Source organism: Perca flavescens, chromosome 8 (assembly GCF_004354835.1).
Source record: "Perca flavescens isolate YP-PL-M2 chromosome 8, PFLA_1.0, whole genome shotgun sequence".
Lineage (NCBI taxonomy): Eukaryota > Metazoa > Chordata > Actinopteri > Perciformes > Percidae > Perca > Perca flavescens.
Genome location: NC_041338.1, coordinates 19,559,009 through 19,580,586, shown reverse-complemented (window position 1 = coordinate 19,580,586; position 21,578 = coordinate 19,559,009). Strand labels below are relative to the sequence as shown.

Genomic DNA, 21,578 nt, shown 5'->3' with positions numbered 1-21,578 from the left:
ATATGGCATTGACGTTTTTAAGTTTAAAACGTCAATGCCGTCTGCTGAATTCTATCAATGAATATCCTGTGCATTGAATCATCATGGAAAATTTCATAAGCCTTATGTTCTCAGACTGGGAATGTATTTTCAAAATTTCACTGTCAGAATCCACAGTTGATGTTGGCCAAAGCCATGATTGGGTTATCACTCTTTGCTCCTGCATCTTGGACTCTAAATGATTTTCTCTCTTGTCAAACTGTAAAATGATTCATTATCACCATGGCTAAGGACAGAGCACATAAAATAATGTTGATGGAGCTCCATCCATCTTAACACATGCAAATATGTGCACAGATCCTGTGCTGAACTGCAGCCTCAAGTATGGATATAAATTCACCATCAACTGTGTCTAAGTTGTCTGCTGAGCTGTTTACGCTGTGCTCAATAATATACTTTTTCTTCTGTTGACTATTGGTGTCCCTACTTCCTGGTTATCTTATTAACCCCAGCCATTTCTTCATCTCTGAACGCTGTCTGAACTCTGTTCACCTAATCAGGGCTATGGTGTACTTAATGATATCTGTATTTCTTTGGGCTCAGGGTTATAAAACTGCCATCTATAGTAATGTAAATACATTACAGTCCCCAATCTTTCCAATGAGATTTCATTTTTCAATGCACATGGACGCACATAGTGTTAGTCCTGTAGGACCCAGATGTACTGGAGGCAGCCTCTCGTTGCCTTATTTTTCATGGAGCAAACCGTGTATTATGGTCCTCCTACTGTGCCCGAGGTTTGAGGCTGTTGTCGTCATTAATTCTGGGCTCAGCGTAGTGTTGCTGCAACCCATTACAAACCCACACCTCCATCTTGGCTCTGTGGTGATGCATTGCTTCACACTTCTCATTAATAACCCTCACTGTATATATCTGGGTGGGGGTAGAGACACTGAAATAGGGCCACAACAGACGATGAAGCCTGCTGGTCCACATAGGCACAGGGAAGCAAAAGCAATTGATGGCAGTGCATTGGAGGGAGCGATAGACCACCTGCATAGGCTAATCATTGTGATAATCCAATAGATGGGCTAAAACAACATCCATCTTAAAGTTGCTATTTCTACCGATGCTGGGAAATGGTTTGCTAGTATTTAACGACTACATGTCGGGTGTAAAGAGGTTCTGAGGTATAGGACATTAAGCTTTTAGGAGATAAAACTGAAAGTTATTTTTGGTTCAAAGTCTGTATTATAAGTAAAAATAGCATTCCAGTGTCCCTCCTCTGGACTTTGCAAGAGTAGAAAGTGACTAGTAATAACTATTTATGGAGGTACTGTGTGGAGTCCTACTGTTTTTTAGAGAGAACCCAGTGTTTTTCTCTCATTTGCTTTCCCAAGTTTGGGTGGAAGTCAAAAAAGCATTAATTTACCAAGAAACATACATCTAATTAGATCTAGCTTACTGTCGAAAATCCAAAGAATCAGTGTTGAAACCTTGGAATTACTCTTAATTATGAGGTTAGTAAAAAAAGAAAGCCAGTGACGAGACACAACATATAATTTCTGAGTGATAAACCCGTAGCTTGCTATAAGACAAGGCAATGAAAATAAAGAGTTTTTGTTTAACTTCATTTTAGTGGATGAAACCAAGTGGGAAGTAAATTGGTTAAGCTGTTCGTGAGATATTTCAAAGACACACACACACACACACACACACACACACACACACACACACACACACACACACATTCTCTCACACACACACACACACACACAGGTTTGTGGCACTATCTTTGTGGGGACCCGTCATTGACATAATGCATTCCCTAGCCCTTTACCCTAACCTTAACCATCACAACTAAATGCCTAATCTTAACCCTTACTCTCACCCTAACCATAACCTAATTCTAACCCTAATCCTAAAACCAAGTCTTAACCCTCAAACAGCCCTTTAAACTTGTGGGGTCCAGCATTTTGGTCCCACAAAGCTGTCGGGACCAGAGCTGTATAGTAACGAAGTAGAACTACTTCACTACTCTACTTAAGTACTAAAAGGCTGTATCTGTACTTTACTGGAGTATTATTTTTTTTCTTCTACTTCCACTTTTACTTGAGGACATATTTTCGATGAATGAAATACTTTTACTCTGATAGACTTTTTATGTGCCGCATCGTTACTCGGTACTGTTGTGAATTCCTCACGCTACGAAGACTGTGTAGGTTACAGTGTGTGTACGTTAGTTGCGTACATGCACTGTCGAAAATCCCCCGAGATCGCGTCGTGTTTATTTTCATTATGGTCGCCTGTTCAGAAGTCAGAGACGATGTAAGTTTGTACTCTTTCTATTTAGCTATTGTTGCAGCAGATGAAGCTATTCTTGAGTTGTTTCAGTCTGCAATGAGTATTGAATGTTATATGTTTTACCCTGTGATGTGAAGCTGCTAGTTTATCTGTATTTTGCTAGCTTGCTAACTTTCCTGTACATCACACACGTTACTAGCTAGTGTGTGATACGTTTTGGGGCTTTAATCGTTACTGTGCTGGAGAGGATGTTCATTTTACTTGCACAATGTGATAATTGTACATTTTATTTCAGTATTTGTTAATATTTTTTATTTTTAATATAATATATTTAATATTTGTTAATTCCTTTGGGTACAGCCTTGGCTAAACATTTGACATAATATAAACAATATGATATTCAAACTTTTGACTGCTTTCTTTAATAACTAAATAACACAATACTTGTACTTTTACTTTCAGTACTTAAGTAGTACATTTTAAAATAAACTACTTGCAATACTTAAGTACAAAATGTTTTAATACTTTAGTACTTCTACTTAAGTGTTGTACTTAAAGAGCACTTCAACTTCTACTCAAGTCACTTTTTTGATAGAGTACTTGTACTTTTACTCAAGTGTAGGTAGTACTTTATACACGTCTGGTCGGGACCCCACAAGTATACTGGACTCCCGGTTTTTGGTCCCCACGAATATGGTTAAACAAGCCCACACATTCACATACACACACACGCCCACACACATTCACACTCACAGATGCACCATTAAGATGGGAGGATTTATGTGCCTGTATGAGGTGAGAAGAGGTCAGGGTATTGTATGTGCCTTTCAAAAACAGCAGTGATATCATCCTCCCAAAACGTACTATCACTGACCACTTGAAATCTTTTCTTCAGACCTCTTTTCTTCTTGCTCTAGAAATAGCAGTGGCCTTGTTTGTTTGATAATTATAATAGCAGCGGTAAGAATCAGATAACAAGCAAGGGCGTCGATACAGTCTACTCTTTCCCAGATTTCTCATCCCCAGTTGTCTGTAGCTGAAGCTCAGTTTCTTAGCTTAGAAGATATTGTTTCCCCAAGTGAGGGCTATGCTGTTGTTTCTTTTGTCATCTTCCCTCAAGCAGCTCTGAACTAGACAACCTTTAAGAGAAATGGTGGTAGGGGAGAGGTAGTCAGATTTGTTAAGTGGGTACAATTGGGTGTAGTTTTCTCAGTGGACATCCATGAGTAATAGTAGCCTTGCATTTCATTGTTCACCTTGTTAAAAAGTACATTCATTCTTAATGAGCACAAATGAGTGTAAGAATAGACACTGAATGTTGCGGACTTTGGGGAAACAACAGTGGTCACCAGGTTAACCTTCCCATCATAGATTTTCATGCAGTAGTATATACAATAATATAAATATAAAGTGCTGACTTTTGGAACATTATTATAAAAACAGCATCACTAATATAAATAAATAGATGGCTTATATAAATACAACATAAGTAAAGTGCACTTTAAAACTTTGCACAGACAACAAAGCCAACAGTGTCATTGTAAGCAGACAAAATCAAAATGTCATAAACAAACAAAAACATTACAATCATGTCATCCCCATCTTCATCACCACCATCATCATCATCACTGTCACCATCCTCATCAAAGAACAACACCATCATAATTGAATGAAATTTGGGAGACATCTTTTACAGATTACTGACTGAAGTCAGAGACTTATGATACAACCACTGCCACTACTAATAATTATAATAACCATCACGGTCATCAGCAACATTATTAATATGACCGTTTCTTAATTGCACAACTTGTTGCAAAGTGCATGCTTGTAAGATAAAAGTTCAAATTAAATGCTACTATATAAACACCGTCTTTGCTTAATTAGCTTTTTATAATTGTGAGCTGATAAAGCCCAAAAAATAACAAATATAACTGCTTAACCAACTGAAGCTATGGGTAGTGTTTACTAATCAAGAATAACTATTTTTCTACCTTGTCCATTAAAAACAACAATATTAGCTACCAAATTGGTACTGGGAGCAAAAAAAGATAACTTAGGGTATTCTAAGTCAGCACTGATGGATACATTCTGTCATGCTGACCACCATTACATTACTTACAAGGTAACATATAAAAAAAATACCATAAAAAATAATGAAGTGTAACAGTTGGCAAATGCCTGGTACAATGAGGGAAGGGCTGTGCAGTCCAAAGCTTTACTTCAAATGAGCCTGAGAGTGAAATAAATATATAAATCTCAGAATCAATTTTCTTCAGAAGTGTGTGTCACAGTTCATCACGCTCCATCATTGACTTCAGAAATTGAAGTGAGTGAGCCACTTACAAATGTGACAAGTGTGTAAGACTGGCCTTTTTGTCTTTTCTTGAAACTGTATTATACTGTGTATCAGCTGTGTGTCTGTAACCATGTGTATACTGCACATCCATAATTCCCCACATTTGTTTGGCAAGGTTTACCCAGGCACATTCAGGACATTTTGAAGCATACAACATCAGTATGCTTTCCTGAGACAAAATAAATGTGTAATGTAGTAGTACCTTTCATTTTTATGGCCATTGGGGCTGATTGCTTTGTGTAGTGTCTGGCAGTGATTTTATCAGAGATGTGGAAATCTTCCTCTTTGAGCCTGTAGCCCATTTTGCAGAGTAAAAACCTGATCCTACTTTCTTTTTTTTTGGTGCAGCTGGAAGTTGCTTTGTCTGCATGTTGCCAGCTTTTGGTCACTTCAAGGAGTCAGGTCAATTCCCCTTTTATCCTGGCTGTTGTAATGATACCAGAGCTCTCAACCATCTTTGATGAAGCTGCAGCTTGTCTGAATAGTGACTGATGAAGATCTGTTACTCACAAAAAGGTCTGGTGATAGACCAGACTTAATAGCTAGAGCTGTAGTAAGTGGATCACAGCACATCTGGTTTGAAACAACATGGTAACAACACAGCAGCAGAGTGATAATGGCATACATGTACTGTAGTAGTAAATAGTGCTACAATTGTATATTATTAAAATAACTGGGATGTCATCTCACTTTATTAGGTTGTAAAGGTCTTCAGGGGAATACTGCATCTATATCCTGCATGTACTATAGAACGTAGTCACACAGAAAGGATGATAGTACAACTAACCTCAAAATTGTCTCTAGCAAATCCTGCAGAGAACTCATGTCAAGCCGTATCTCTGACAGCTAGAGCAGCAAATTGCTTGGTATTTCCCCTCACACTTTCACATTTTCCGTATACACTGAATCTGTAAAAAAATTAAACTGGGCTAGTCTCTCGGCACACGGCGCTCCAGAAATACCTGCAGGTGATAACTAGCTGAGGTTTTGTAGCAGGTGTCCTGTCACCTTCACCATGATGTATGCATCATACCTGTGGGTGGAGGTGGTAATTAACTATTGCTTTGTCTTTTTTAGAACGTTGCCATGACAGCTCTCTCCGTGCTCTCTCTTTCTTCTCACCTTTATTTTCTCAACTGTTATCTACCTCCAGTGTCTCTTTATGCTCCTTTTCCCCTGTGTGTAATTACATTTATTTCCCTTTCTATTGTCTTTTATTTAGTATATTTAGCATGTAGTGATCCTGTAACATAATAGGAAGGAAGTCAACACAGAATCCTCTCATTCATGAGTTTGGGGTCGTCCTCCTGACAGACAGCACCTTCCATCATGGTCAGATCAGGTCACAGGCTCTGCCCATTAGGCTGTGGCCTGCATGTAGCAGCACAGTGTCTCAGCTGTCATCCATCTACAGAATGTCGGTGTGACAAGCACTGTCCACTGCAGTCGGCTGCAGTTAACAGGACATCGCCGCAAATTAAACAACTGCTCTAAGCATGCAAATAAAAGCAAATGTGTAGCCTGTAGCCCAGGTCTGTAGCTGATTATTTTCAGTTCTTGTTTTTTGTTTGAGTTTGTGTCACAATGTATGTATTCAGCACTTTTTGATTTTTTGTCACTGTGAGTTTTTAAAGTGTCAAACTAATTATTGTAATACTTGTTCACTTGTTTCTTTTCTGAATAATAATCATTTTATAGTCCTGTCTCTCGCATAAATTTGAAATAGCTGAAATGATTAGTAAATATATCTATTAGTTGAATGACGGAAAATTAATGAGCAGCTATTTTTATTAGTTAATTTATCCTTTTGAGTGATATATCAAACATTCTCTGGTTCCAGCTTCTCCAGTGTGAATATTAGGCTGTGTTTCAATAGTGGTTCAACATGCCCTTGTTCACTTCCCCTCAGCACTTGCCCTCGGGGGAATCTCTGCCGCCATTTTAAGTGTAGGCCTGTAACAATTATTAAGTAATTGTCTAACCACAATTGTTTTACATAATTGCGGTTATTTTGTATAACCGTAATTAAAGCATTAGTGCTAGCCTATGATACTATGGATTCCTAGGGGCGTCGGACTAGGGGGAAAAAGGGGACTGAGTACCCAAAAATATGCTAGAATGAATAGCTGTGGATGCAGGGAGGGGCCCATAGAAAATACTTTTCTACAGGGCCCAGAATTTTGTGCTAGGCCCCTGTGGATTCCTACCAGAGGATGCCCCGCCCACAGCTGCAAGTCCAGTCAGCTTTCGAACGTCAAAAATCTACCAAAGCATCTTTACATGCGTTTAAGTAATGTAGTTAGTCCATCTGTAGTGTTTAATCTACTATTGTGCTCTGTTTAATTAGTAACGTTAGCATAAATGACGACGCTGTAGCGAAAATGGCCATCATTCATTGACATTATGCTAACGTAGTTTCCCGGGATTTGTGCTTTTATTTTTCTAATCTGTAGATAACTTGTTTGCTAACTTTTGCTAAGGTCCTAAGGGGTATGACTGTTGATGGTAATTGTTAATTAATTGTTAATATAATTGACAATTATATTGTTAATCACAATTATTTCCAGCAAAATTTGGAATTGTTACAGGCCTACTTAAGCAGCATGGCAGTTATGCATTTGGTGCAAGAAAATATGTACAACCACTAAAACCCCTGTTGCAGACCACCAAAGAAGGAGAAGATGAATATATACATTTTAACTTTTTAGTTTCCTCGTTGTTAGCTTGATATTTTACTGAAACATGTAATATAATTTATGTCAATTAATATTTACTTTATACGTTTTATTTAGTTATTTAGATAGTTGTATGTGTAATTTCTTTATTTCCAACATTATCTGTAAATGCATGGAAAAAATTCTGCTTTTGCGAGTTATAAGCATTAAAATAATTAATCATGATACAGATCACAAATTTCTGAATCTGAAACTCATGCAGCTGGTTACCAAGCCTCATTGAAATAAGTTTGCAGGTATTTATGATGTGTAAAAAGCAGTAATAATACTTTTTATAAATAATATTTGTATGTGCCTTTAATACAAGAAATAGGCCTACTTTACAATAAGGAAATTGCATGACATAAGCAGACAGAATGAACATAAAAACGGGGATAGAATGCAATAATTAGTAGAAAATAAATAAAACGCATTTGAAGCAGTAGCACTAAGCTACTATAATATAGCTATACTATAATCTGTATAGTTTGGGCTGAAAGTGAACTAGGCCAGGTGTGTTCCATTTCACTCCGCCGCTCCTGCCCCACCCACTTTCCCTCTGCTCTCCAAGTGGCCTCCGTGTGACACAGGGACAGACTGGGGCTAAAAAACAGCCCTGGACTTTCTGCCAAATAGGCCCATCATCCGGCCATTCACCCCTAGCCATGCAGGACAGACACTAGCCAGGATGTCCTGAAACTATGCCACAATACTGTAGCCTATCAGACAAGGTATTCACAGCAAGTAACATCTCAAAACCAATGATGATAATTGGGGTTGTGTTTATTAATGAAGCCTCAGCCTTCAAATAAAAACTAAAAATGTACAATGCCATTACATCTGCATTGAAAATAAAATACAAATAATGAAATGTCACTGGCTACAGAAACCCCAAATTACACAAACTTGTAATTATAAAACAATTTTTATAAGTACAGAGTATTACTGACAACACTTTCAGAGATAAAGTAGGCTACTTGCTGTACCTGAACATAGGGGTTAGATATATTGTAGGCCAATACCAAAACTACACTGAGAGTGTTAGTTACTATATACTATAACTATTCAAATATAAATGTATATAATGTGTGTTGCTTTGTGTTATTTATTTATTGTGTTTAATTAGCATTGAATAACCTATTTAATATTTGGTCAATGTCATATTACACTTTTGATTCATATTAAGGCTGTGAAATGATGAAAATGACTAGGCCCTATCAATGTTGTCTGTGAAGCTTTCACAAACAACCACCAAGTCTTTGCTAGTTCCACAATAGTAAACCAAATATGAAAGACAAGGAAAAACTGCACTCTGATGGAAGACAGACAGAAAGTGCAAGCTAGTATGTTTTGGTTAAACTCTTGGTTAAATGTGGCGAATTATTTAGCCCCCTTCCCTGTTTGTTAGCACGTTTAGAGTGGTACCAATGCATGCCTGATGTTTTCCCGTTTAATTCAATACCATAGTTTTCATCCTAGCAGCAAAACCGAGCTCACTACAACCTCTCATATACAACGGAATGAAATCGTGGTCAACCTGCGATTCATTTCTAACGCGTTTAATGTTTCAAATTAATCTAACAGAAATGATTAAATACATTAAGTTTGACAGCACTAAATGGCACGGTCATTTTCATAATCATGATGCACACTCATGTTGAGCTGACTATCCAATTCACTAAGATAATGATAAAGGCAGCCTATAATGTTTCCTGCTCCTGGCACTTACCAGTATTGCTGATGTGAAATTAACTCACATCTAAGGATGTAGGCCTACTCTTCTTCTCCAGTTTAATTTTTACACGTAGCATGTAAGTGATTGTATTTGCAACCCCCTGCTGTTGGCTGTTAATATCGCTTTATTAGACTTTTTTTTGTGCCGACGGCCGTCGGTTGGACTTTTCCAGAACGCACAGATTGTCCGTCCGTCCCTGGTGTGACGTATGCTATGACGTCATACCAAGGGCTGAAGGGAAACCAAGGAGGGCATGTTGATAAACTATTGAAACGCAGCCTTAGATGCATTTCTGTTTTCACTACAAACTAAACCACACTATTTATTAATTAATTAATCAGCAGATTATTCAATGATAAAAATCATTATTTGCAGCAATTATATTCAATGTCTATCAGTCCACACTAACCACTGACACATGCTATTGTTTTGTCAATGTACAGTACATGTCATGCACACTATAAAAGACTTAAAATAAACGTGAACAACTAGTAGCCCTACTTTAAACACTACTTTTTATAAGTAGTTTATACGTTTTTTTCTTTGTTGAGAGAAAATGTATTTTAGACCCAGGCCGCACAATTTGGGGCCCTCGGGGCTAGGATTTTATTTTCGCATAATGAATGTTAATTTTCGCTAAAATATAATAAATTTTCACATAACATCAACATTTATCTGTGGCCTTCCATCCAGATACCTTTTTGGCCCTTAATTGGAAAGATTTTGGGCACCTCTGTTTTAGACCATAGTTGTTTTGTATTGCTTTGTACAAGTCTACTTACGATCCTGTAGGTTGACTTTACAATAAGATGAAATCAGGCACAACAACACCACAAGCACAGCCTCAGAATTTAACCTGCACAATACTTGTCTTACACAGTCTGAAAAGCAAACATAATAGTCTTTACATAATTTGTTTCAGTGCTATTGTGTTAGATTGCCTGACATTATGTGTCTGTCGCCTGTACGTATCAAGTATAATTTGTCACATTAAAATGATGATTCCCCTCCCTAGTCCACTGCCACTATTCCCTGATAAATGTAGTAATAAAAGGAAATGGCTGCCTGTGGTGAACAATTTAATAACCAGGAGAGCAAATATTAATGTTTGAAAGTAGAAGTGAGATATCATCAAAAGGTGAGCGTTAGTTTAAGAGGGAGGTGACGTTTGAGTGATGATATCTGAGGTCTGTGAAAGCTCTCCTGTGTCTGTTATTGCACTTCAGATGGAGAACAGGGTGGATGTAGACCCGACATGCCAACATTAACATGCTCCTGGAAATCACTCATGATTCCTTTTTTTGGGTCCATTTTGATGATTGCCGGCAAGGCTCATTCACTTGTTATCGATAAAGATTTTCAACACCTTACAATATGCGATTGTTTCGTCTATATTTAATCATCAAGAAGTTGATTAGACAGGTTTTGGATTTGGATTTCATATATAGTGCTAAAATACCAAGTGATCCAACACAAGGCCAGCTCCGATGTCAGAAGAATGATATAACAGCATACAAATGGTGGCTGCACAGTACATCAGCCTGTAGTGTGATAAATCTACAGGACCATTAGACAGATAGCCAATCTAAATGTTACAAGGCTGCGAGGGCATGAGTTGATCAACTTTGCCCTCATAGATGTTTTATTGAATTTTGCACACAACACCTCTAGAACTACACAATAAGCCACACACGTCACATCATACAGATTCTCAATTCCGCTTCCTCAAAAAAGGCAAATGTGTTTCCAGTGGAGCTGAAACAGATGGGTTGATTGACAGAAACTTTTGCTACTATTAATAATACTATACATTTCAATATGTCACCTTGGGCTTGTGATTTCTACTATTGTCTGTCATTAAATCAATAAATTGAGTAAGCTTCAGGTAAATTGCTAATTAAAATATTTGCTAGTTTCAGCCTTAGTTTCTCCGTGATTTCTAGACAAAAAATCTTTGTTGACAAGTATTATTTATTATTTTTATTATATATATATATATATATATATATATAAATTAATAAATTAAATACATGTTGTTGATTTATTATTATTATTATTATTATTATTATTATTACTACTACTACTACTACTACATTGGCCAACTTAATTAATTAATTCCCAGAGGGAAACTAGTGTGGTCACCCATGCACAGTAACAAATGGCAAAAGATACAGAAGTCAGACAGTCACAGCAGAAAACATATGAAAGGAAAAAGGTCTGTTGATGAGCCATGGTCCCTCCAGCTGATAACATCACGGAAACGTTATTGTATTATTAACAAAATAAGTTCCTCCAAGCTCTGTGACAAATATATAATCAACTTTCCTGCAATATAGTCTCAAAGTCTTCGAAAATTAGTCCCAAAATCAGCTAGTCTTCTGCAAGACCAGTACGTTTTTGTTTTACAGTCTGAAATTGCAAATGAAAATAAAGGCCACTTAATTGAGAACAGAGTTGTGCCAGTGTTTTGGAGGACCAATGTTGGATGTAATATACACACGTGATGGGCAGACCAGATATCAGGGATTTGCCCATACCACAGGCAGGATTAGAGCAGTAGCCTATTAGGTTTTCATTGATGTCCCCAAAGATTCAATAACAGATAAGGCGCCCCCAATCAAAGCAGTGCTTGCTTACCTTCTTCTGTGTCCTTGGCATAGGCTAATTCTCACTCATTGTGGCATGTTGATGGTGTGAAGCACAGGTTGACTGCCAGGTTACAGAATTCATCTTTTACTTTGGAATTATGTGTGTGAGGGAGCACTTTGCACTAGAGTTGTGATAGATTGATTACTCACTTACTTTCTTTCTTTTATTCTTTTGTTCTTTCTTTCGTTCTTTTTATCTCCAGAGTGGAAACTCACACGTCACAGCAGCAGTACACACACAAAAAACACTGAACAAAAAATAGTGCAGGGAATCTCAAAACACATATACTAATACTGTATAAGAGTTAAAAGAAAAAAAGTATGCTCTTTGAACGTGCATGCATACAGTGTGCAGATTTGGTGTGCCAAATGGAGGTTATTATAAATTATATGTAAAAAAGATAAATTGCACTTTGCCAGAGTTACAGAGAATGTAAGTGTGAGTCCAGTTACAGTGAGGGCAGAATGAGCTCAGCAGCCTCCAGGTCTTAGGATAATATATACTATGAGGCCACAAAAAATGGTCGTCAGAGATTTTGACCTTATTGTTTACTGTGGCAACTATCCCGTTAATGTATTTGTGTATTCGTTCATTGTGGGCAATGTTAAAAATCAATGAGAAAAACTGCTTTATGACTGTCTGTATTGGATACATAGCCCAGCTAGCAGTGTGGCTGTATGGATCGCAGCATTGGTCGGTCTACCACTTTGGTTCAGACTAGAATATATATATATATATATATATATATATATATATATATAAAAAAACAATTATTTTTTTTTAACATATTTTTGGTACAAATATGCATGATGCCCAGAGAATGATTTTTTGAACCAGCCTTATAGAGCTTTTAGCATGGCTATAGACTCTTAGTCTTGTAAAGCGTGCACACAGGCCAGCAGCCACCACAGTACACTCTGTCATAACATAAGCCTTTCTCACTGCACAGTTACAGCTTAATAACAAACTCTCACTGCTTTTCGATGGAGATCTGCAAGATCAGTCAGTAGCTGGTGAACTACTCCATGAGCCATTATCATCTCTGTAGTTGTGCATAACTCTCAAATACAAGTATGCCCACACCATATACTGATCATGGCATGGCATACCCGACAGCAGTTCTGCTGCAGCGGATGTCATGTTAGAACTGGTAGCTTCTCGGTTTTCATGAATTAGACTGCTGCATAATTTCAAATATTTTTTTGGTCTTGATATCACTGCAGCTCACTTCAGGCAAACAGCTCACACTACTCACATAGGCTCCTGAGCATATAAGAAGGCAATAACATTAGATGAGTGTGCAATTGTGAGTTGTTGACAACAATCTAATTATCTTTGAATTCACCCTAAAATATGTCAACAATCAATGACTAATTTCCTGTTGAGATCTTACTAACTAGCATTTTATGGTGTGCTATAGGAAAATAAATATTTATTAGGCCCACGTTTACTCTCAGTAGATCACTAGCATAATGTAAGTAGAGTCAGGTGTCTGACTCTGTCTGTCTCTCTCTCTCTCTCTCTCTCTCTCTCTCTCTCTCTCTCTCTCTGTCTCTCTCATGTCTTGATATCTCATTAGTGGTGTGCTCTAGGGTTACTGATCCCTGGGAGACGTTAATTACATTATCAAAGCTTGAGTTGTATCTTTCGATAGTAAACACAGGAAATGAGGATCTGAGGCTTATTATGTTTACTGTTTTGAATCATGTACTGGCTTGAGCCTCTGTCTGAATCCAGAGTATGATTTCTTAGAAAATACTAATCGATTAGTCTACAGGCAGTAATATAAGCTCATTGCATCTCATTTTATGACCATTTTCACAAAAGGAATAGCATTTTCTTCCTAACTTCCTCTGTATTATTTCCATTACTGTGTGTGAAAAGTTACCTTCTTTTCAACAAATGTGACGATCATTTTTTTTGATTACTCATTCAGGTTATGCTCATCGAAGTTTCTAAGAATGCATCAATCCAACTCTTTCTTTCCCTAAACCAATCCCAATTCCCAAACTGGATATCTGCTGATACTATGTACCTAATAGTCCAAAAAGTAAACTGGTATACCACAATATGTAGCCTACAGTAACATAACACTTTAATTTAACATTGCTTCTCAATTATAAATGGGGCCATTCATACACCCAAAGTCTTTTTAGGTTTGTAAACATATAAACTATACAATTTTTGCATTGTTAAAATGCATCAACCTCGGGTTTTTAATAATATCCAGATCTGAGAGCAGACATCACATTCAGCTTTACAAAACCGAAAAATTTCATAATAAGTAACATACAAAACAACTGCTTTTATTCTGGATCGATAAATTCTGGCAGATACCCGATACATTTAATAAGGTGAGTGCATCCCTAACAGATTCCCATAATCCAAGGTGGTCCATAGTCCAGAGAGATATAGAAGATATAGAATAGAGAGAAGCAGCAAATAATCTTTTAGAAGCTGGAACCAGCAAATATTTGGCATTTGTTTTAGTCATGCTAGTGCTAGTGGCTCTAGAGATGGTCGGTCGGTATCATTTTGTACAGACATTCATGTCCCAAGAGGATAAAACTTAATAACTTTGGTGATCCTCCAACTTTTCCTCTAGTGCCACCAGATTAGAGCTGAAGATCTTTGGTCGGGTTTGGTCTTAATTTCTATCATTTTACATGGGCTCTGGCCGGTCTTGGGTTTGCGCTCCGGGTAAATGAGCAGTCAGGTGATGCGTTTTGATTAGCGCAAAAATGAATGCTGAGGAGGTGAAACGGAGGCTGGCCTCTGGCGATTAAGTTTTGGTTGCACCGGCAAAGAAAGCAAAGTCTGAGATATGGAAAACTTGTAGGCCTATTTAGAGTGCTTTAAGATGTTACAGAGGACTTATTTTATTTCTTTGTTCCAACTTCCAAGTGGCCTATAGTCATGAATTAATTATGTTAAAGGTCCCAATTTTAAAGGTCCCAAAATTTCACTTTATGAGGTTTTTTAACATTAATATGAGTTCCCCCAGCATGCCTATGGTCCCCCAGTGGCTAGAAGTGGTGATAGGTGTAATCCGAGCCCTGGGTATCTTGCTCTGCCTTTGAGAAAATGAGAGCTCAGATGGGCCAATCTGGAATCTTGCTCCTTATGAGCTCATAAGGAGCAAGGTTACCTCCCCTTTCTCTGCTTTACCCGCCCAGAGAATTTGGCTCACCCATGAGAGAGAGACATCATGGCTTTCAAACAAGTAAAGTGGCAGTTGGTCAAGGCCACACCCCCACCCCCCATTTTGCTCCCCCAACCTCTCTCCTCCTCAATTGCTACAGACAAATAAAAAGCTCATTGTGGGACTGGCTCTAGTGGCTGTAATTCTGCACCAAGGCTGAATTTCGGGAAAGAGACTTCAGATACAGCATTAGTGGACCACTAAGGTCTATATAAAAGCATCCAAAGAGCACCATGTTATGGGACCTTGTATAAATGTATAAATGATTCTTGACAAAAGGCAAAAGAGTTGTGTGTGTGTGCACATTTGAATAATGTCGGGCTGTAAACGGGTTTGGGCTTTTAAAAAGCTGTCAATCAAAATGTACTTGTCAGACTCAGGCTTTATTCTATCGGGCTCGGGCCTTGTCGGGCCTAACTTTTAAGGCCCAATTACACCAGATATTTTTTGGCTTATAGTGAAATATTTTTATATACAACTATTGGTTGGATTGCTGTGAAATGTAATGCAGACATTCATGGTCCCCAGGGAATTAATCCTAATGACTTTGATGAACCCCTTTCCTGTAGTTTTGAACAAAGTGTCTTAACTGTTGCATTGATTGTTGAGATATCCACTACCTGTACACACGTATGTTCCCCACCCAGAATAAATTGTAACATCCCTTTGGTAATTTCCTGTTTTTCCATCTACCGCTGCAATCATTTGCTAAACTAAGATTGTGACTATAGTAAACATTACACCTGCTCAACATCAACATGTTAGGATTGTCATGTCATTGCTCGGCCTACTCTGTTGTACTACAAAAGCAGTCACCTCAAAAGAGACTCGGTCTAGACTTAGCTGGGCTTGTCTGTGTGTACATTAACAGCTATGTAATCCAGAACAGCAGCTACAGTTTAAGCATTAGTGTGGATTAGTATGCCATGCAGCGATTGTGTTCACGGCTTTTCTTGTTTGACTCTACTGTGATTTCTGTCCTAATGGCTGTTCTGTTGTTCAGCTGTCAGACCAAAGTGCAAATTCTATCAGCAGCGATGTATTTAATTAAATTCTTCATTGCCTGAAACTTGTGGACCAAGAAAATGGAATGATTTTCCCCCTTTCACAGTGCTCACACACCATACAATTAGGGCTCCAAAACACAAGGGAAAGAGCAGGCAAAGATGTGGCCAATATAAAAGGACATAATACAAACCATAGTATGACAGGTTATAGAATATGGTTAGAGAAGGAAAGTTAAAAGACAAGAGAAATACTTTTTATGACATACAATGCTATGACTTATATTTAATGACATACTATACTATGACTTTATGACTTTTTATAACATACTATACTATGACTTTTTTGGCATACTATAATGACCTTTTTATGACACTTTTGAATTAGTTTTGACATACTATACTATGACACTTTTATGACATTTATATGACATTCTATATTATGACTTTTTATGACACGTTTTATGCTATGATTTTTATGACTTAATGACATACTATACTATGACTTTTTTATATTTTATGACATACATTTGATGACTATATTATACTATACTATGACTTCTTATAGCATACTATACTTTAAAGGTCCCATGACGTGGTGCTCTTTGGATGCTTTTATATAGATCTTAGTGGTCCCCTAATACTGTATCTGAAGTCTCTTTTCCCGAAATTCAGCTTTGGTGCAGAATTACAGCCACTAGAGCCAGTCCCACAATGACCTTTCCTTAGTATGTGCCATTTCTGTGTCTGAAGCTATTGAGGAGGAGAGTGGGAGGGGCAAGGTGTAGGGTGGAGGTGTGGCCTTGAACAACTGCCACTTTTCTCGTTTGAAAGCCATGATGTCTCTCTCTCATGGGTTGGCCAAATTCTCTGGGCGGCAAAGCAGAGAAAGGGGAGATAACCTTGCTTGTTATGACCTCATAACAAGCAGATTCCAAAACGGCTCATCTGAGCTTTCATTTTCTCAAAGGCAGAGCAGGATACCCAGGGCTCGGTTTACACCTATCACCATTTTTAGCCACTGGGGGACCATAGACAGGCTGGGGGAACTCATATTAATGTTAAAAAACCTCATAAAGTGAAATTTTCATGCCATGGGACCTTTAACTTTTTATGACATACTATGACTTTTTTATGTTTTATGACATGCTATACTATGACTTTTTTTAAATGTATGGCATACTATATACTATGACTTTTTATGACATTTTATTTTATTTTTTATTTTTTGGGGCATTTTTAAGCCTTTAGATGAAACAGGGAACCATCCAAGCTGTGTACAGTAAGGATGGGACACTGTTGACCTCAACTGAGGAGGTAATAGGGCAGTGGAAGGAGCACTTTGAGGAACTCCTGAATCCGACTAATACGCCCTCTATGTTAGAGGCAGAGCTGGAGGATGATGGGGGATTGTTGTCAATTTCCCAGGCGGAAGTCACTGATGTAGTCAAACAAAACAATATAAACTATACTATGCCTTTTTAATTTTATGACATACTATGACTTTTTATGACATACTATACTATGCCTTTTTTAAATTTTATGACATACTATACTATGACTTTTTATGATTTTTTTGACACATTTTATGATATACTATATGTATTAAACTACTATATTTAAAATGTTACGACATACTATACTATGACTTTTTATGACTTTTTTTAACATACTATAATGTTACTTATAACTTTTTTATGACATACTATACTATGCCTTTTTAATTTTATGACATACTCTGACTTTTTATGACATACTATACTATGCATTTTTTAAATTTTATGACATACTATACTATGACTTTTTAAATTTTATGGCATACTATACTATGACTTTTTAAATTTTATGGCATATTATACTATGACTTTTTTATATTTTATGACATACATTTTATGACATACTATAACATGCCTTTTTTAAATTGTAAAACATACTATATAATGACTTTTTTATTTTATAGCATACTATACTATGACTTTTTTACTTTTTTATACTATGCCTTTTTTAAATTTCATGACATACTATGCTATGACTTTTTTATGACATAATATACTATGACTTTTTATAACTTTTCATGACATACTATACACAAGACACAATCTCTGACATGACTTAAAATGATTGTTTTTTTGTAAGGAAGAGAAAAACATACATTCAGCAATGATCAATACAATGGTGCATGTGTTGGAGAATCTTCAGCGGTAATGTAAGGTGTTTATTAGGGTTTAGCATGTAAAAACACTGATTCAAGTGTTTTCCTCACTGCATCAGAACGTTGGCTTCAGCTTCTTCTGTATGATCTGCACTTCATCATCAGACAGATTATCACCAACATCGTGCCACTTTGGAGTGCACTCTGTATCAACAGCCCACTCCTGAATGAAGATTAAATTACGTAAGTGAGCGCAGATTTCTGATTATTGCTCAGTGTTGCCCCCTTGCAGTTGTTATGGGCAGAACCACTGTAGCTTGTGCTCCTGCAGTGGGTTTAAAATTACTCTGTGACTGTGTCTGAGTGAAAGTGACAAGATAACATTCACTGCCTCTTAACTGGCTGTGTGTTGAGCTGTCTATCACACTTGTCGCAGAGCTAGCCAAACTCTGAGTGTTCAGCAGCAGGATTATGATGGTATTTTAGGTGGGCTGGTAGACTGGTCAGCAGTTCAATCAGTGGCCCTGCGGTACCATGTTGAAGTGTCCATGGGCAAGAAACTGAACCCAGAATTGCTCCCAATGCTGCGCCGTGAATGGGTGTCAATGTTTGGATGTCGCTTTGGATAAAAATGTCAGCTAAATGAAATGTAATGTAGGTGGAGTTAAAAAAAGAACAAAGCACCAACACAGATTTGTCACCATAATCTTTGTAGCATTTCATTTTGAACCAACTTAACAAAATTATTGACTGTGCACACACAAAAGTATATATCTCAATAGAGTAAGGTCTTAAGAAAGTTGATTATGTGGACTGTTAAAGGCTATCAGGCAACTTCCCGTTTTTTTTACCTGCAGTCATGTCTTTTATATCAGTTCCTTTTTTCCTAAATTGACACAGTATATTGTATAGTGATTTGAGATGAGTGACAAGTGAGCATGAATATGCAAAGAGAATCCCAAAGTATTTCATGCTACATTTGTGTAGTATCATGTACTGTATGAATACAACTCCTTTTTTCTAACATATCATACAATACAACAATTATAGTAACCACTGTAACAAAAATAAATCAAAAACTCAATGTCATGCATCCATAATAAAATACTATTTAGAGGTGACTGCCACACAAACACATTTCTCTAACAAAGACAGAGATTCTATCGCTCAGTAAATTACTAAAGCTAATTGCCCCTAATTGGAAAGCCTTGATTAAGGTGCAGCTTCTGATTTAAGAGGAAGCCAGTATTGATGATGCTTGTTTCTCTCCATTCTAATAGTTAATTTTAGTATTCATTTCCTTTTAATTGTTCCTGTCAAAAGACCTTATGCATAAATGAAAGCCATTTGTGCAAAACTAAACCTTTCTCTGCATATTGCCAGTGGCATTAAATTAATAAGAGGAATGCGTTATTTTTGCTGTACTTAAGTCTTCAACATACGATTTCAAGGACCAACAGATATAAGGTCTCCTTTGTCCCTGCTGTCATTCATATGTTAAACGGTAGATAGTATTAAACTGTTGCCTGTATTGCTCATTTGCACAGATAGCTTAAATTGTTTATTTGTACTTTGACCTAGACACTGAAGAACCTCCAACTGAACCACTTTGTTAAATACAATGTCTTGTTTTTTGTTATTATTGTGTCCATCTGTTCATTCTGTTCCATCTATCCAAATTTCCCTGTAACAGACAATAAATATACTTTGAACTTCTTCAAGAGAAATAACTTGAAATCTAACTTGCCACAGCTTTGATTGATTGCATTTACATTTGTTTTTATCCTAAATTAAACCTGAGTACAGCCGACATTAGAAATCAAAGGTTAGAAGACCCAACTGTGTGTATTTTTACAGCAGCATGCCGTGTTCCTTCACGGTGTGTGCAAAGTAAAGTTCTCAAATGGACAACTCTGCTTCTATATTGTGTAATCTGCCTCATGACAATGACACATTGTTTTAATTTACAAAACTGTGACAACATATGAAAAATGCTTTTAATTTCTGGCAGCAATAACTACTAGTCTTTTAGTGCTCAATTTAAACTTACAATAGTGGTGAGGCAGAAGCATATCCAACACAACTTCCATTTCCTCACAAACTCCATAAAGTATTAAACTCTGATCATTTTGGGGTGGCCTGTTATGGAAATGCTATAATTAGATTCCATTGCTTGGGAGGCTTGCAGGGTATTGATCATTGTTATTTCATGAAGCATACAGGGCTGTGAAATTCATCCTTTCAGACTAACCATTTCTACTTGCAGATAATGAAAATAATAACTAACCAATGTCCATACATCATTTGAGGGATTAAACATATAGTAAGGTAAGGTAATAACTGCTATTTTTATAACTGTGACATGGTATTTTCTTAAACCACACATTCAGTATGTTGACCTTATAATCATGTTATCCTTTACAAAGAGAGGATTGAGATGAGAGATGTTTATATCATAGGGGGAAAAACAAAAATGGAGTTACGGCACCCTCTGGCTCTCACGACTTCTATTGCACATCTGTCCATCCTGGAAAAGGAATCCTTCCTCTGTTGCTCTTCCTGAGATTTCTTCAATTTTTCCATCATTAAAGAGGTTTGTTTGGGGAGTTTTCCCTTATCTGAAGTGAGGGTCAAAAAGAAAAGATGGTGTCTTATGCTGTACAGATTGTAAAGCCCCTTGAGACAAATTTATTATATTGGGCTATACAAACCAGAATTGACTTGACTGAAATGACAATAATATTGCATATCATTACCAGTTGTTTTTATAATTTCTTTATGTCTGTGCAAGCATCACGCCTCAAGGTAAATTAAGCAAATCTTTTACATCTAACTGGATGTTGTGCGAAAATGCAAGTCTTCCTTTAAAACATTGTCTCCAGTTGACAGCTTATGATAATGTGTTCTTTCATTTTCGGTTCCTTTCAGATCTCTTTTCATCTCTAGGGGAAGAGGCCAGGGTCCCAGTGAGCACAAGATTCAATTAAAACCTTTAACACTCTTTCAGCCCAAGAGTGAATAGTCTTGCTTCAGTACAACTCCTTGGAAGGCTTTGTCAGCATATGTGCATTTTGGTTTTGTTGTAGCAGAGAAAAACAGAAGAATAAAACACTCTGCGTCGTTACCTGGAAACGTCAGACTTTACTGGTCGGACATTAAAAACAGTAGATATTCAAGAGCTCTTAAAGCTTGAGATCCAATTTGCCTGGTTCATCATGTCACTAAACACACTTGTTTTTGCGACTATTATCGCCATCACACCCCCAACCGGCCCCGTCAGACACCGCCTACCAAGAGTCTGGGTCTGCCGAGGTTTCTTCCTAAAAGGGAGTTTTTCCTTGCCACTGTCGCAATAGCCACTGCTAATGCTTGCTCTTGAGGGAATTACTGTAATTGTTGGGGCTTTGTAAATTATAGTGTGGTCTAGACCTACTCTATCTGTAAAGTGTCTCGAGATAACTCTGTTATGATTTGATACTA

At 37.2% G+C, this 21,578-nt stretch overlaps 1 long non-coding RNA gene across 1 annotated transcript; it reads left to right on the top strand.

Annotated features, from left to right (window-relative positions):
• The first annotated feature begins 2,237 nt into the window (after nt 1-2,237).
• Nucleotides 2,238-20,683, top strand: LOC114559574 (uncharacterized). Its single transcript, XR_003693124.1, has 3 exons — nt 2,238-2,307; nt 20,365-20,426; nt 20,558-20,683. It is a non-coding gene; the product is annotated as an uncharacterized LOC114559574 (long non-coding RNA).
• The last annotated feature ends 895 nt before the right edge of the window (nt 20,684-21,578 follow it).